The following is a 15,679-nucleotide window of genomic DNA, read 5'->3' as shown; positions in this document are numbered from 1 at the left end:
CGTGTAGAGGGCGTTTCCGTAGTCGAGTCTGCTGCTGACTAGGGCCTGGGTGACTGTTTTCCTTGTGTTTGTCGGGATCCATCTGTACATCTTGCGGAGCATGCGGAGGGTGTTGAAGCAGGTGGAGTAGACTGCATTGACTTGTTTGGTCATGTTGAGTTTTGAGTCAGGGATGACTATCAGGTTGCTTGCGTGGTTGGTAGGGGCCGGAGGTGTCCCCAGTGATGCCGGCCGCCAAGAGTCGTCCCATGCTGAAGGGTTGGGCCCGAGGATGAGGATCTCCATCTTGTTTGAGTTCAGTTTAAGACGGCTTTCCTTCATCCAGTCAGTGACGGCCTTCATTCCGTGGTGGAGGTTGGATTTGGCGGTGAGAGGGTGTTTGGTGAGGGAGAGGATCAGCTGCGTGTCGTCGGCGTAGGAGATTATGTTGAGGTCGTGCTGTCGGATGATGCGTGCTAGTGGTGCCATGTAGATGTTGAACAGCGTCGGGCTGAGGGAGGATCCTTGTGTGACACCGCAGATGATCTCGGAGGCTTCGGACCGGAATGGGAGGAGGCGGACTTTCTGAGTTCTGCCAGTGAGGAAGGAGGTTGTCCAGTCCAGGGCCTTGTCACGGATCCCTGCGTCATGGAGGCGCATGGGTAGTGTGCGGTGGCAGATGGTGTCGAAGGCTGTGGAGAGATCCAGGAGGATGAGGGTCACCGTCTCACCGTTGTCTATTAGGATCCTGATGTCGTCTGTGGCGGCGATGAGGGTGGTCTCGGTGCTGTGGTTGCTGCGGAATCCTGATTGGGAGGGGTCCAGGTTGCTCTTGTCTTCGAGGTGACGGGAGAGCTGGATGTTAATCATAGCAATCACATGGATAGAGTCCTGCTGAGGTCAGCAGACGATCTTGTCTGTGACTGCTTTTACATAAGCAATTATTTTATTAAATACAGCCCGTTTTCCTTCAAGGAAAACAGGGTATGTTTAAAAAGGAAAAAAAATGAAACGTTTAAGGATAATTTTTTCAGACAGACAGTGGTCCTCTAGGACCACTGCCTGCTCTTACATAATATTTTTTCAATGTTGAGACCCCTAACCCATTTGTGAATTAGTTAAAACCACTTTTAAACTGGTGGTAAAGTATTACTGTTTTGCGACCAGAATTTGATGGCAAAACAGTATAACATACCATGTCAAATCGGTATTTGAAAGAGACACCCAAAATAATGCCATTATGCATTTTGTATATCTAAAAAATGAATGCCATTTTGCATTTTATAAATCTGAAAATGCTTTTTTCTGGTAGCAAGTGCCCTGGTTCTGGAAAACGACCGGAAAAATTCTTTGTAAATCTGGCCCTGAGACATTATGCCCTGTGAATGTGAGTATTTAAAGTACTGGTGGATAAAGAGGTTAGTTTCTAACGAGCTTGAAATTTATTTTTAGGAACTTTCCCGAAGAGAAGGTGACCATATCTCCGTATATGAATTACCTGCAGATTGAGCAGACTCATTAACATTCTGTGCTTTCTCTTAACTAACAAAATGGTGACATGTCTCATATTCATAATGGCTGAAATATCGTCTTTTTGTATGAATGAATATGTTTTTCCGTATTGTATTGTAGGTTCGGAAGCAAAGTAAAATAAAAGCTCATTAGGATGAAAGCTAAATCGTGGGATCCGAAGCAGTGCTTGAATAGAAAGTGTAAGTCACGGCTACGTAGCACGCTGCACACCACTTACAAGTGACAGCCACGCCACTAATTACAGCTGCGCCAGAGATAACACATGGTAACACTATGGAGTCAAACCGAATACACTGTTACTAATTACAGACACGCAACGGAACGCGTACTTATGTGGGCCCTAGCAACGCAATGTTAGTCGCAAATCCAACGTAATACAGGCTATAGATATAACAAAATAACAGTACAACCTTGCATGGGCATCTAAAATTGGTAACAGCTCTGCCTACTGTTCTCACGTTTTCAGTGACGCATTATGTAGCTGCCGCCAACAATCTGATGCAGGCTCTGTGTCCTTTGCCAACATTGATTACATGGGTTGCTAAGTATAGGACCCTTTGCTTGAGACAGCAAACAGTGAACTAAACACACTTCAAGTACCATGGCACCGTAACTGCACCCCACCTTGTTCCTTTCTTCAGGCTTATCGTATATTAGTTGTGCCTGAGGTGCAGTGAGCATTTGCAGGTGATTGAATTTTTCAAGTGTTAGCTTTTCCGTATATATTTTATACCTAATGCCAAATCTATGCAGAATTTATGCGCACAAGTTTATATTTTTAAAGAGTTTTTCCATGCATAGTGGCATTCTGCAACAGAGGAAAACTTACATTCTCACGCTGAAGCCTCCTGTAATACTATGGGGGAAATTTACAAGCCCCTTGCGCCATGCCAAATCTATGCAGATTTTACGCGCACAAGTTTATATTTTTAAAGAGTTTTTCCATGCATAGTGGCATTCTGCATGAGAGGAAAACTTACAGTCCCACGCTGAAGCCTCCTGCAATATTATGGTGGAGATTTACAAGCCCCTTGCGCCACTTTGGCGTCACTTTTAACATGGGGAAAGTGACGCAAAAGTGGCGCAACGGGATTGAAAATCTGCCCCTATGAGTTTTTTCTCGGGGAAGAGAGAGGGCTGGTCTTGACCAGAATTAGGAACAGTGCATGGTTTCCATTTCACATTATGGTAAAACAACATGTATTACCCCAGCGTCTCTCGTCCTCCTCCCTGTCATTGCAAAATTAGGTGATGTCACCTCATGGCAGGAACAGAGCAGGAGAATCCTAGAATGCTAGTCATTCTCTTGTGTATTGTTGTGAGTGGGATAGTGATGCACGAGGGCCCTGACAGGCTTTGACCCTTCCTTGGGGTTGGCCAGTAGCGGCACGTGGTGCGAGTGCTGCTGGGCGCTGAAACGGCCTGTGGAGGGGCAGGGCAGCGGTAGTAAACTACCGATTACGGCCGATTAGAGGTAGGTAAACATATAAATAAATCAAATGAATTTCCTTGTGCGCGCTGCATCGCCAAATGCAATGCAGCGCACGCAACAAAATTTGTTTAATTTATTTATATGTTTACTGACCTCTCATCAGCCCTAATCCGTAGTTTACTAACCCCCACCATGCCCCTCCCCCACGTCAGCACATAGCAGCACTCCCACCACGGGCTACTACTGGGGTTGGCTTATCTTCTTTGCTGTGTCTGTGGGGTGACAACCTCCATTGCAGGAGTATCATTCATTAGGAAGTCCTGTAGTACTTTCAACACTGTCTTGGCCTCTCCCGTTTGGAGCCCTTGTCAGAACAGCAGTGGTTTCTTTATGAGGGTGGGGGTGTGTCCCCCCCCCGCTGCAAGTCATGCTAAATATTAACAATAACATTATTTCATTGCCATTTTATTTTGAACACATGGGGGGGTTGGGGAGGGGGCCGCCGACCACAGGGAGGTCCCCCCCAGGCAGTTTAGGAGGGTCAGGGTGGGGGCGGGTTTTTTTTCTAGACCACGGTACGCATTTTTTGTATTTGGGCTTCTTTTTGGTAGCGCCCAATCTCCCTCTATATATTGCTCCGGACTCCTCCCTTGGCCACCATTTTAGATTTCGGTGACCTGGTGGCCGGGGTTTATAGTGTTTTTCGTTTGAAGTGTTTGTGGCGTTGTTAATTGTTATCTGAGATTATGGCAGCTGAAGACTATCGAGTTCTGGAGGCCATTCGTCTGCTAAGCGAAGCGGGCCGCCTTGACCTTGTATAGGGGGACGTGGCGGGACTGTCGCGGCCTACCCGTCAGGCTTCTGCTGGTGTGGCAGCAGTGGTCGCTGTTTGACCCCGAAATGTCAGAAGCTGAAAGGGGCCGCCCGTGTTTCCGCAAGGCGGCTCCAGGTGCGAAGGCGCATTCATTTGTGGTGCAGGACGCGGGCGCTGTTATTACACCTGGTCCGGGGGTTGGGGAGAGTCAGGTGGGGCTGGATGGGGCCTTTCTGGCTCCGCCGATTTCCCATGTGGTCGCGTCTTCTATGCCGCGAGACGCGTCCGCCCCTGCGCAGCCTGGTCGGCACAGGGGGCAGGGTGGTTCGAAGAAGCGTTCCGTTTCTGTGTTGTTTCTACCGGTGTCTGGTGCGAAGCTGGTTGAGGCAGGTGGGAGCCTTCAGCCGGTTCGTGTGCATTCACCAGCTTTGGCTTTGGATTTGGAGTCTGGTCAGGGTTTTCAGCGGTTGGTTAGCGCCCCCCCTTCATTAGCGCTTTCAGAGCAGTTGTGCACAGGTGGGACAGTTGGGGAGGGGCAGAGTTTTAGGGTTTCTACCTCTGCTCCCGTTTTGGTCTCCCCCCCAGTTCCAGGGTTATGCATGCTGATTTTGGTTCTTCTGGGCAGTTGGAGGTTTCGGTGCCCCCCCTTTCAGTCCCCTCCTTTTTTCTCCTCAGGATTCTCCGAAGGGAGATGCGTCTATGGTTCACAGTGCTTCTGTGGGTGAAGGGGAGTGGGCGCAGATGGGAGGGTGGGAGGTTTTTCCTCAGCAGAATCTGGAGGTTGAACCTGGTCTTATGCCCCCCCTCTTCCCGCTCTTGGGCTCCTGGTGAGCAGGCTTTTTTGGATTCTCTGTGTAGCAGGCCAATTTCGGTTGGATCTTCTGAGGATAGAAGTCAGGACAGAGATGTTAGATCTTGGGGAGGTTTGGATACTTTTCCGTCTTGGTCGGAGGGGCTGCAGGGCGCGGCACTTGAGGAGGCTGGTGTGGTTGTGCCGGGGCAACATCCTGCACAGAGGGTTCGGGGTTCACAGGGTCGTCCTTCGCTTGTTCGGAGTCAGTCTGTTGAAGCTAGGGTGCCTTTGTCTGTTGGTGACGCAGCTCGAGGTACTCAGGTTTTGGGCCCTGCAGCGTCTGTTGTACAAGCCATGTTGGACTGGAGCAGTGTTGATGAGGTGCCTGATTCCCCTCCTACTGCGCCGGTGCCGCGTAGGGCGGATGTTACACAGGGTAGATTGTTTGAGGTTGCGCAGCCGTTGGGGACTGGTAGGGTGCATTCTAGTGGTTCTCAGGGGTTATGTATTTTGCAGGGGCCCGGCACATCAGTACGATCTTTCTTTCCGCAGTTTAGGGAGTTTCCAGGACCCGCAGACTCGGTAGGGCGTAACACGGCCCAGCGGCGCTGAGGAGAAGGGAGGGTGGAGCCTGGCGCGGCACATTCCGTACCGTCGGTGGATCCCGGCGGGGTCAGTACACGCAGGTCCGGCGCGACCTCACTGGCCCCAACTTCAAGGCCTTCACGACGGATTGAGCGGACGACAGAAGATGCGCTACTGGATCGTCAAAGGGTTGGGGAGTACCGACGTGGACAGTCGGCTCCTCCTGCTGGTGTGTGGAAAGAGTCTGGTCGGGCTCGTTTTGGTTATGAAGGGTTGGGTAAGGCCCTGGTTGGTTCTACAGGGCCCGGTAAGGCCTGTGCTGCAGTGTCTACTGCAGGCCCTTCACAGGTGGAGGAGCCATTGGTGTTGGACTACGATGGGGAAAGTCCTGAGGAAGGGAAACTTTGTGATCTGGAGGTTCAGGGGGGCTCCCTCATCCTTCTCGTAGTTTCTTTCACGCACCGCCAGTGATACCGCCTAGTGTGTCTACGGCGTCTGGGCCTGGAGAAGAGCGCGGCCCCTCGGTGAGGGTTCCTCGTCTAGTGGACAGCGTTGACCCTGAGTCATGGCGGTCGGTGCCTGGTCAGGCCCCCTTGTTACAGCCAGGTGAGCTTTTTGAACCATGGGCCAGACCAAAAATGGTGTCTGTGGGGACAGGGGGTGAAGAGGCAGGGGGAACACGCGAGAGTAAACTTTACAAAGGTCGTTATGTTAAAGATCAAGGTGTTGGTACACGGGAGGATGAGGGGGCTTTAGGTTCCAAGGTGGAGAGTGGTGTGAACACAGAAGAAGTCACCATTGGTAAAGAAACTCTGCATAGTAAAGAATTGAAAATTAAGAAGCTGCCTTATATGGGAGTCACGAAACTGTTGGGAGCACATTTGATGCTGGCCACTAAGGAAAGGATTTGGAAGGGCGAGTAGGTTGAGATTTTGAAACTTTTACATAGGGAAGTTCGATCTAAAGAAGGCTCTAAAGAGGAGGAATATGAGCTGGCTAAGCGCCCTAAAGTTCCTTTGAATATAGAGAATTGGACTGCAGCATTTTAAATGTATGCTAGCGTTTACTGCGAAAAATTTCCAGAGCGCTGCGTTGCTATTTTTAAATATATGGATGTGATACGTAAAGCCCAAATTACTGGTAGTGGCTTTGCTTGGGTCCAGTACGATGAGGAGTTTCGAGCCCGTATGGCTTGGGATCCGGAAGCAAAGTGGGGGGATCTGGATACGGATTTATGGCAGCACACGATGGGTGCATCAGCTGGAGGTAAAACAATTTTTACGGCTAGCGGTTTACCTTTAGTTTATCGGCCCTTTTAGGGGAAGCCCACCCGGGGTGGGGTGGGGAGTACTTCATCAACACAGGTTGGAACCGGTACTTGCTGGGATTTCAATAAAGGCACGTGCAACAGAGAATATTGTCGCTTCAGGCATGAGTGTTCCCAGTGTGGTAGAAAGCAACCCTTGTTCAAGTGTTGGGGTGCGGGGAACTCCAGCATTCAGCAGTGGGTGCGCCCCGCAGTCAATGTTGCAAGTACCTTAGAACAGCCCCAGCCTTCCAGAGGGGGAAAGGGTCCTCAAGGGTCTGGGCCCAAAGGCTCATACTCCGGTTAAGTTAGGTCCATTGTCAGAAGCATTGCAGGGATATGAGGATGTGCGAGTCTCCAGGATGTTATGGGAAGGTTTTGCTGTAGGTTTTCGCCTTGGTTACACCGGACCGCGTCAGAGACGCTTTGCAAAAAATTTGAAATCGGCTTATGAACACCCAGAGGTAGTGCAGGACAAACTGGACAGGGAGGTGCGAGAGGGTAGGATGGCGGGCCCCTTTGATTCATGGCCTTTGCAGGACTTGATTGTGTCTCCGATTGGGGTAGTTCCCAAGAAGGAGGTCGGTCAATATAGGTTAATCCAACATCTTTCATGGCCAGAGGGGTATTCAGTCAATGATTTTATTGATGAGGAGGCTGCCACTGTGTCATACTCCTCAGTTGATGTTGCCATGTCCCTGGTTGTGTCTGCGGGTCCATCTGCAGAAATGGCAAAATGCAATATTAAATCTGCATTTTGTTTGCTTCCAGTCCATCCAGACGATTGGAGTCTTCTGGGAATCCATTTCAATAGTAAATGGTACGTGGACAAAGCATTGCCAATGGGTTGCTCTGTGTCATGTTCACTTTTTGAATCCTTTAGTACCTTTTTGCAATGGTTTTTCACTCAGCGCAGTGGCCATGTCTTAGTGACGCATTACTTAGATGATTTTTTTTCGTGGGTGCCCCTGGTTCTATGGAGTGTCAAACAGCTCTGGACACGTTTCAGAAGCTTATGGAGTTCCTTGGTGTGCCCTTAGCACCAGAAAAGACCATGGGTCCTTGCGTGACCATGTCTTTTTTGGGGATTGAACTTGATTCAGTGGCCATGCAAGCTCGCTTACCTGTGGAAAAGAAGGTGAAAATGTTGGAGCTCTTGGCATCCATGCTGCAATGTCACAAAGTAACTGTGAAGGAAGTACAAGTTTTGTTGGGCCATTTGAATTTTGCATGCCGGGTGGTCAGGGCGGGGAGGACATTTTGTAGACGCCTGGGTCGTGCTCTGTCTGGCCATCATTTACCTCATCACCATGTGAGGCTGTCTGCCGGAGTAAAGGAAGATCTTCGGATGTGGTCTGTCTTTTTGCAGTCTTTTAATGGAGTTCCTTTAGCTCGGGAGGAAGACTGGTTGTGGGATGTGCAAATATTTTCGGACGCGGCAGGCAGTAAAGGTTTTGGTTTGTATTGGCAAGGCAAATGGCGCGCGAAATAATGGCCTGAGGACTGGAAGGGTGGGGGGAGGTCCATTACCTTTTTGGAACTTTTCCCGGTGCTGGTTGCTTTGACGCTGTGGGGACCGGATCTGGCCCATAAGAAGGTCCTTTTTTGAATTGACAATATGGCTGTGGTAGATATCATTAACAGACAGTCAGCCAGGGATGAACAAGTTCTGAAATTGCTTCGAGTTTACGTGTTGGGTTGTCTGAAGTTTGATATCAGCTTTAGAGCTTTGCACATCCCCGGAGTGAACAATGACATTGCGGATGCTTTGTCTCGTTCACAGTGGGAGAGATTCCATGGGCTTGCCAAGGACGTGGATAGGACTGCGACCCCCATGCCGGAACATCTGTGGTATGTAGGCAACGTAGGGTCATACAGCTGGTGGTAAACTCGTTGGCGGTTTCTACTAGAGAGGCGTATTCCTTGGCCTGGTCTGAATTTTTAGCGTCAGGTGCTTGTCGAAGGGATTTTGGTTGGCAAAGGGCAGAGGATGTAGTTCAGTTTATTCTTGACCTGATGGACAAAGGCTTGTCTAAAGTAACCATAGCTGGCAAATTAGCAGGCATAGCATTTATGGGTAAGTTCCTTTGGGGTTATTCTCCTTCGACAGGGGAAGTGGGGAAGAGAATATTGGAAGGTTGGTCCAGGGATTAGTAACATCTTTTGTATAGACCTCGTGAGGAAAATTTAAGATGCTAAGTAACAGAACAATAATGATAAAAAATCAGTTAGCAAGCAAACACATATGCCTTTCTGTTTTAAAGATGCCATATTTGAATTTTCTAACCTCTCCAGAAACTACTCTCATGATTTCTAATATAATTTGTACAGAATGTTTAATATTTTAATATTTCATTATTTTTGCAGCAAAAGTTTATCATTGAGCTCTCAGGTAAGTTTCTTTTTTAGTTTTTCTCACCGTTACATTTCACAGGTATCAGCTTTTGTGGTTTTTATCAGTGTATTTTGTCTCTTCAGTTTTCGTTGAGCTTTCCATTTTTATTTTGCTTTGTTACTATCCCTTCGTTATCACAACTTTTCAAAGTGGTTGTTGTGAGCTTGAATCTTTGAAGCAAAAAGCTTGATATGCGTGCTCCCAGTTGGCTGCTGTCAGAAAACTCCACTCAGGTGCAGCGCATCTTCGATGTGGTACTTTGCCCCTTTTTGACCTTCTTACTGTTGATCCCGCATCATCAGTTTTGCTTTGTTCAGATTGACTCGAGACTTCAATAATAGTTGGGGTACTTTAACTTCTGTCAGAATTTGTGCCAGTCTTTCGGTCCTTTTGGGCCAACACTCTCCACTTATCACTTGCATTTCGCTTGCACTGTTCACATCAACAGGATTGGTATTTCGACTAGTCAGGCCTTTTCTCCGTGTCCCTCGATACCAACAAGGACTGACTCTATCAGACCCTCACCTGAACCAGTGCCTGGAGACCCAGTAGCTGGTGCCCCCTCTACTGTGTGACTGACTTGAGTTGGATGTCTCATTCTGACCATCAGTACATCTGCTAAAGATACCGCATTTTCAAGGGGAGATGGAACTCAGTGAGTCTGGGCAGCATGTACCCACTTAAGCAGAACAACACATTTGACGACAGTTGTGGTAACAAGAAACATTTGATGTGGCCCAAAACAATGAGACTCCAAACATGATTTGCACATGTGTTTTTTCACCAAAAAACAGTCATCGGAACTAAGGTCATGGCACTGCTCCTGTTGAGATGAAATGGCAGCTCCCCAACCTGCTGAGAAACAGAATGGACCATATCAGCCAAGCCTTACAGTAATTGAGTACCAACTCATCAGTAATAGTCGCTAACTGGTTTGCCGGGACTGCAGGCAGTCTCATAGCACTCCCCATAATACTTTCATGTGGGGACAGTCCAGTTCTTCTGTCTGGGGTACTTTTCAAACTCAATAAGACCAAGGGCAAAACACCAGGCCATTTGAGAGACATGGACACACGCACTTTCACCAATCTGAATTTCAGCGTTCCATTAACCTGCTCAACCTCTCCAGAAGCTTCTGGTCAATATGAATAGTGTAACTTCTGCTCAATTTGTAATGCTGCACAGACCCTTCTCAATACCTCACTATAAAATGAGTTCCTCCATCTGATTCCAAAGAGGTCAGAAATCCAAAGCATGGTATGAGCTCTCTGAGGAGCAGTTTAGCTGCAGCTAAGCTGTCATTACGCCTTGCTAGGTAGGCTTCCACCCAACGAGAGAACAAACACATAATTACTACAACATATTTCAAATCATTGCAAGGGGCCACCTCAATGAAGTTGAGCTGCATCCTATTAAAAGGTCCTCCAGATCTCCCCACGTGGCTCATCGTGACTAGCGGTTTCTTTCCCACATTTTGCTGTTGGCATATTACCCACCTTTGACAAAGAAAATCTGCAACTGCTCTGTGTCGAGGGTTAAAGCAGGTTTGTCGGAAAAGACAGTGCATAGCATCTCTCCCAACATGTGCATGGTCCTGCATGATAGTTTCTTGCCATAGGTGACAACAAACTATCAGGTAGAACTGGTCTTCCATCTGTGTATACCGACACCACATATCCTGTCTTTGTGTACAACCCACTTTGATCCACCCTTGTCTTTCAGTTTCTGACAATTCATCCTGCAAGGCCTTTATCTTCCCATGTTTCCACAGTTAACAACATCAGCCTACATTCTGTGACAGTTTTCTCTTCTTGTGGGTCCCCATTGTAGATATAAGAATTTAGGGTGCAATAGCGCGCGTTCTCATCCATATAACAGTTACAGACTGTTCCGGAATCATTTCCATGTCGAAGGTCTGGGCACTTATCCACCGCAATCTGGGGAAACAGTTCTAATTACAACAGTAGGTTTATCACGCTCTCTTCATTTTGAATGTGTGAACCCGATGATCTCATGAACCTACACTGAGACCACAACTACCCAAAATCACGGACAACTCCTAAGCTATATCGTCTGTCAGTGACAATGGTAACTCTCACTTGTTCAGTAATGATACAAACCTTTGTTAAAGCGACCAACTTAGAAACCTGGGCTGAGTACACTCCTTGCAACCATGAAGATTCCACCACTCCCACAACAGTACAGATGGCATACGTGGCTCTCCAGTTTCCTCCTGCATCTCTCAAGCATGATCCATCCACAAACAACACATGATCTGACCCAGGTAGTGGAACATCTGGAATTTCCAGTCGAGGCTTTGTGCACAATTCAGTCATATCCAGTCATGATCTGCCTCATCAATCACAATTTTATTTTCTGGGCATCAAAATAACCAATTACACATTTTCAGCACTTGTTAATTTTTTTTTTTTTTTAAGACCAGCGGTCCCAAACTTTATTTAGTTTCACAGATGAGTTAAGCAGTAGTCATACAATGTCATAACAATGAAGCATTACTACAAACGGCATTCGGCCAGCAGCACATAATGACATGTCAATCATATATCAGTGAAAATAAACAATAGCCAGTGGAGATGCATTAGTGCGCAAGTGGCAGTGCCAGGAAATGTCTCGTGCTGCAGTGCTCGCGGCTCATAGCACTGCGTAAGGACCAGAGTGGTCATGAAATCCAACAGTCATTGTTTTAAGTTGTGTTCCCTGATTAGCACAGTAGTGAGCAAGGGCAGGATCATATCCCCCGTCGTCACATGGGTCGCTGGATTTCCGCCTTCTGTACTTGGAAGCATTCAGCTGGCATTGTGTGATACGGAAATGGGGAGGGGGGATCAAGCATTAGCGTGAGTACAGCATTAACAATCTCTGCGTCAACCAAAAGATATAACTGGGAAGTAAAAGAAGAGGGGGAGGGAGAAACATTTCAACAACTGTTGGACTAGTGTTCGTGCGTGTGGTAGTGTATCTAGAACCCTAGCTATGTGTGGTGCACCCTATATGGGCTGTGCAGGAGCGGGGGTAATTGAGGATATGGTGTCGCTGCGGCTGCAGGGCGGGGGAGGGGGGGCGGTGGGGGGGAAGGGCAGCGGCGGGGAGCGGCAGGGGACGTCTCTCGTTGTGGAGGGTCACAGCGGTCGGGGCAGGTGGTGGGGGGGGTAGGAGGGGGGGGGGACACGGACAGCAATTAACTGGGCCCCCTCTATTCTGCGTCGGGATGGCATTCTATACCGGCCTGGGTGCACGCCCGATGGTACGCGATCAGGGTAGCGTCCCAGTCTTGGGCGATTGGATATTTCCGTAGGCCAGCGGTCTCCTCTCTGTGTAGAGACACACTCTCCGCACAGGCCCAGTTGCCAAGAGAGCGACGCCAGTCCGCGGGGCGCGGTGGGGTGGCACTTTTCCACCGTTTCGTGATGAGGCGTTTAGCCGTAATGAGGCCTAAGTCCCAAAAGCGCGCCCGTAGCTTGGTCTGCTTGGCCCTCTTGTAGAGTCCCAGTAGGCATACTTCCCACGTCTTGGGGAGAGTTTCGCCTGTGGCTGCCGTCAGCGTGTCAGTGACCGCTGACCAGTACGGGGCGAGGTGGGCGCAACTCCAGAGTGCGTGCAGGAAGTCCGAGTCTAGGAGGCCGCATCTGGGACACGCCGACGAAGTGAGTCCGAAATAGCGATTCAGTTTGTCAGGAGACAAATACGCGCGGTGGATGATATAATATTGGATGGTTTTAAACCGCGCATTGCGGGGAATATTTCTAGCGCCCGCTAATATCGCGGCCCACTGCTTATCCATCCAGTCGGAGCCCCGGTCGGTCGCCCACTTCTCCCTCAGTCTTTGGGAGGAGAATTGGGTATGGCTGTGCAGTGTCTGCGCCAGCCAGTGCACTATGTGAGACCTATCGCCCATCATGTGTAGGTACTGGATGAGTAGATGGGTGGGCGGTTCTTGGCTCATGTCACCCCATGCCTTCGTCAGCTCATGGAGGAGTCTGGCGTGTGCCAGGAACTGACCCACTGGCTGCTCGGTATCCGCGGCCAGGGTCTCGAAGGGCAACAGCACTCCGTCGCTATATAGGCCACTCAGGTCGTCTAAGTCTGCCACAGTCCAGCTGCGTAGCTCAGTCGAGGACAGTATGCCAGTGCCTAGGGGAGTCCCTAGTAGAGGTAGGTTCGGAGCATAGGGCACTGTATCTCTGGTGAGTCTGAGGGCCCGTGCAAAGCACCGCTTCGCGAGCGCCACATGGACTTGTGTGGGGTGTCGCCCCTGCGTTAGGGGGTGGAAGAGTGTTAGCGCCTGTACGGGGGACAGGGTGGTGTCGGCCGTGGCCGTGTCTATCAGGTTCTTGCCGCTCAGCCAGTAAGCGACCCATTGTAGCTGGGCTGCTAAGTAATATAGCTCCTGGTTGGGGACAGTCAAGCCTCCAGCATCCGTGGCCGCATATAGGGTCCTTAATGCTACCCGGGGTCTCCCTTTGTTCCAAATAAGGCGCCTGGTGAGAGTTTCCAGCCCTCTGAATATGCGCGTTGGCACATACACTGGCAGGTTGGCATAATAATAAAGGAGCCGGGGGAGCATTATCATTTTGGTTAGCGCCACTCTGGCCGGCACATTCAGTGGGAGGGAGTTCCAGAACGTGACCTGGGCCGTGAGCGAGGATATAGCTCTCACCAGGTTGCCCTCCAGGAGATCCACGGGGTCACGGTATATCAAGATCCCTAGGTACCTGAATACCGTCGGGTGCCACTGGAGCGTCACCCCCATCATGCGTACCTCACATTGCGGCATCTCGCTACTGAATGCGTAGGTTCCCGATTTGGCCCAGTTAACGTGGAGCCCCGACATGTCTCCGAACGTTCGGAAGATGTCTGTGATTGCCTCGGGTATGCGCGTGAGATATCTGATGTACAGTAATAGATCGTCGGCATACAGAGACACCGAGTGTGTGCCGTCTGCCAGTGGTATGCCCCATGTGAAAACGGAGGTGCGGAGCAGTTCCGCCAACGGCTCCATCGCCAAGGCGAATATCATAGGGGAGAGGGGGCAGCCCTGCCTGGTACCCCGCCCAATGCGGATCCTGTCAGAGAACAACCGTCCAGTCCAGACGCGTACCTCGGGCGCTTGATAGAGGAGCCCCACCATCTGGATATAGGCTTCGCCTAGTTCATATTTCTCGAGGACTCGGAGGAGATACGGCCATTCCACTGAGCCAAACGCTTTTTCAAGATCAAGCACGATGCACCCTGAACGTGGACAGGTGGGAGTCGCAGACCGTTGGATCTTAAAAAAACGGCGTAGATTGTAGGACGTGCTCCAGGTGGGCACAAAGCCATTTTGATCAGTGTGTACCAGTGCGTTGCTGCCAATATTTTGTAATCGGTGTTGAGGAGCGCCAGTGGTCTGTATGAGCCGAGTTCGTTCGCTTCTCTACCCGGTTTCAGCAGAGAGACCACGTTAGCTTCGTTTAGGGACGCCGGGAGTTCAGCATCTTCCAATGCCGCCTTATACATTCTCAGCAGTTCCGGTATTAACACCAGTGAGTAGGCTTTATAGAATTCTGCCGGGAGTCCGTCGGGCCCGGTGCTTTGCTATTGGAGAGGGAGAAAATCACTTCCCGCAATTCCTCACCGGTGAGCGCAGCGCCCAGCTCAGTCTGGTGGGCAGCAGTAGCTGTTGGGAGCCGCAGAGTCGTCAGATAGTCCGTGATCTCCACCACAGTGGCCCGCAGCAGCGAGCTATACAGGGACCTGTAATGTGACGTGAACGCCTCATGGATCTGTGTCTGGGTGTAGACCTCGACACTCTGGGTCGTGCGGATCGACAGGACCGACCCGGATTGCGTGTCTTGTCGTATCAGCCAGGACAGCAGTCTGCCAGGCTTATCCCCCGCGCCGTGTGTGCGCGCGGAGTGCGCTGCGAAATTAATGTTCTTTAGGCGCTCCATCAATACAGCGTGATCCGCCCTGGCCGAAATCAGTTGGGAATCATCGCCTCTCGTCGCCTCCCGCTCTTTATCTAGTAGCGTCTCCTCCGCTCTTATCAGATCCCTCTCCACCTGGCCTCGCAGGCCCGCCTGCACACCAAGGCAGCCTCCCCGGGTAACCGCCTTGAAGGCGTCCCACTCGATCCTCGGGGAGGAGGTCGAGTCATTGTTGTCTTCGAAATATTGTATGATTCTCCTGGACATCTCCTCCCGGAATGGTGTGTCGAGTAGGAGATCTGGTTGCAAGCGCCATGTGGGCACGGGCGGATGTGGGCGCCTTCATCCATATTCCAGTGTGTGCGGGTTATGGTCCGAGTTCGTCCGTCCCAGGTAGTCTGCGTCTGTCACGGAGGGAATCAGGTCGCGGGACAGCATGTATCTATCTAACCTGACATGTAGTGAGTGGGCACCCGAGTAATAGGAATACACCCGGGCGGTGGGATTTCTGACTCGCCAGGCATCCTGTAAGTTCCATTGTGTTGCCCAATCAAGTAGGGCTCTGGAAGTTGCCTGCGCTGGAGCAATTGCTGCTGGGGGGGACAAGCGGTCAAGGGAAACATCTAGTACGCAGTTGTAATCCCCACCCATCATCAAGGGTACGTCTGGCCAGGGCGCAATTACTGCCGATAAGCGCGCAAAGAATTTCCCCTGCTCTACATTAGGTGCGTAAATGGAGGCTATGACAATCTGCTGCACGTCTAGTCTGCCCTGTATGAAGACATAGCGCCCCTCAGTGTCGATATTGCTGTGTGTTAGTGCAAATGGAACCCCGGGCCTAACCCAGATCAGGGTCCCCCGTGCAAACGCTGAAAAGGTCGTGGCGAATATCTGCCCCCTCCACCTACGGCGAAG

The sequence above is a fragment of the Lissotriton vulgaris genome, chromosome 1_1 (assembly GCF_964263255.1).
Source record: "Lissotriton vulgaris chromosome 1_1, aLisVul1.2, whole genome shotgun sequence".
NCBI lineage: Eukaryota > Metazoa > Chordata > Amphibia > Caudata > Salamandridae > Lissotriton > Lissotriton vulgaris.
This window is presented reverse-complemented; position numbering follows the sequence as displayed.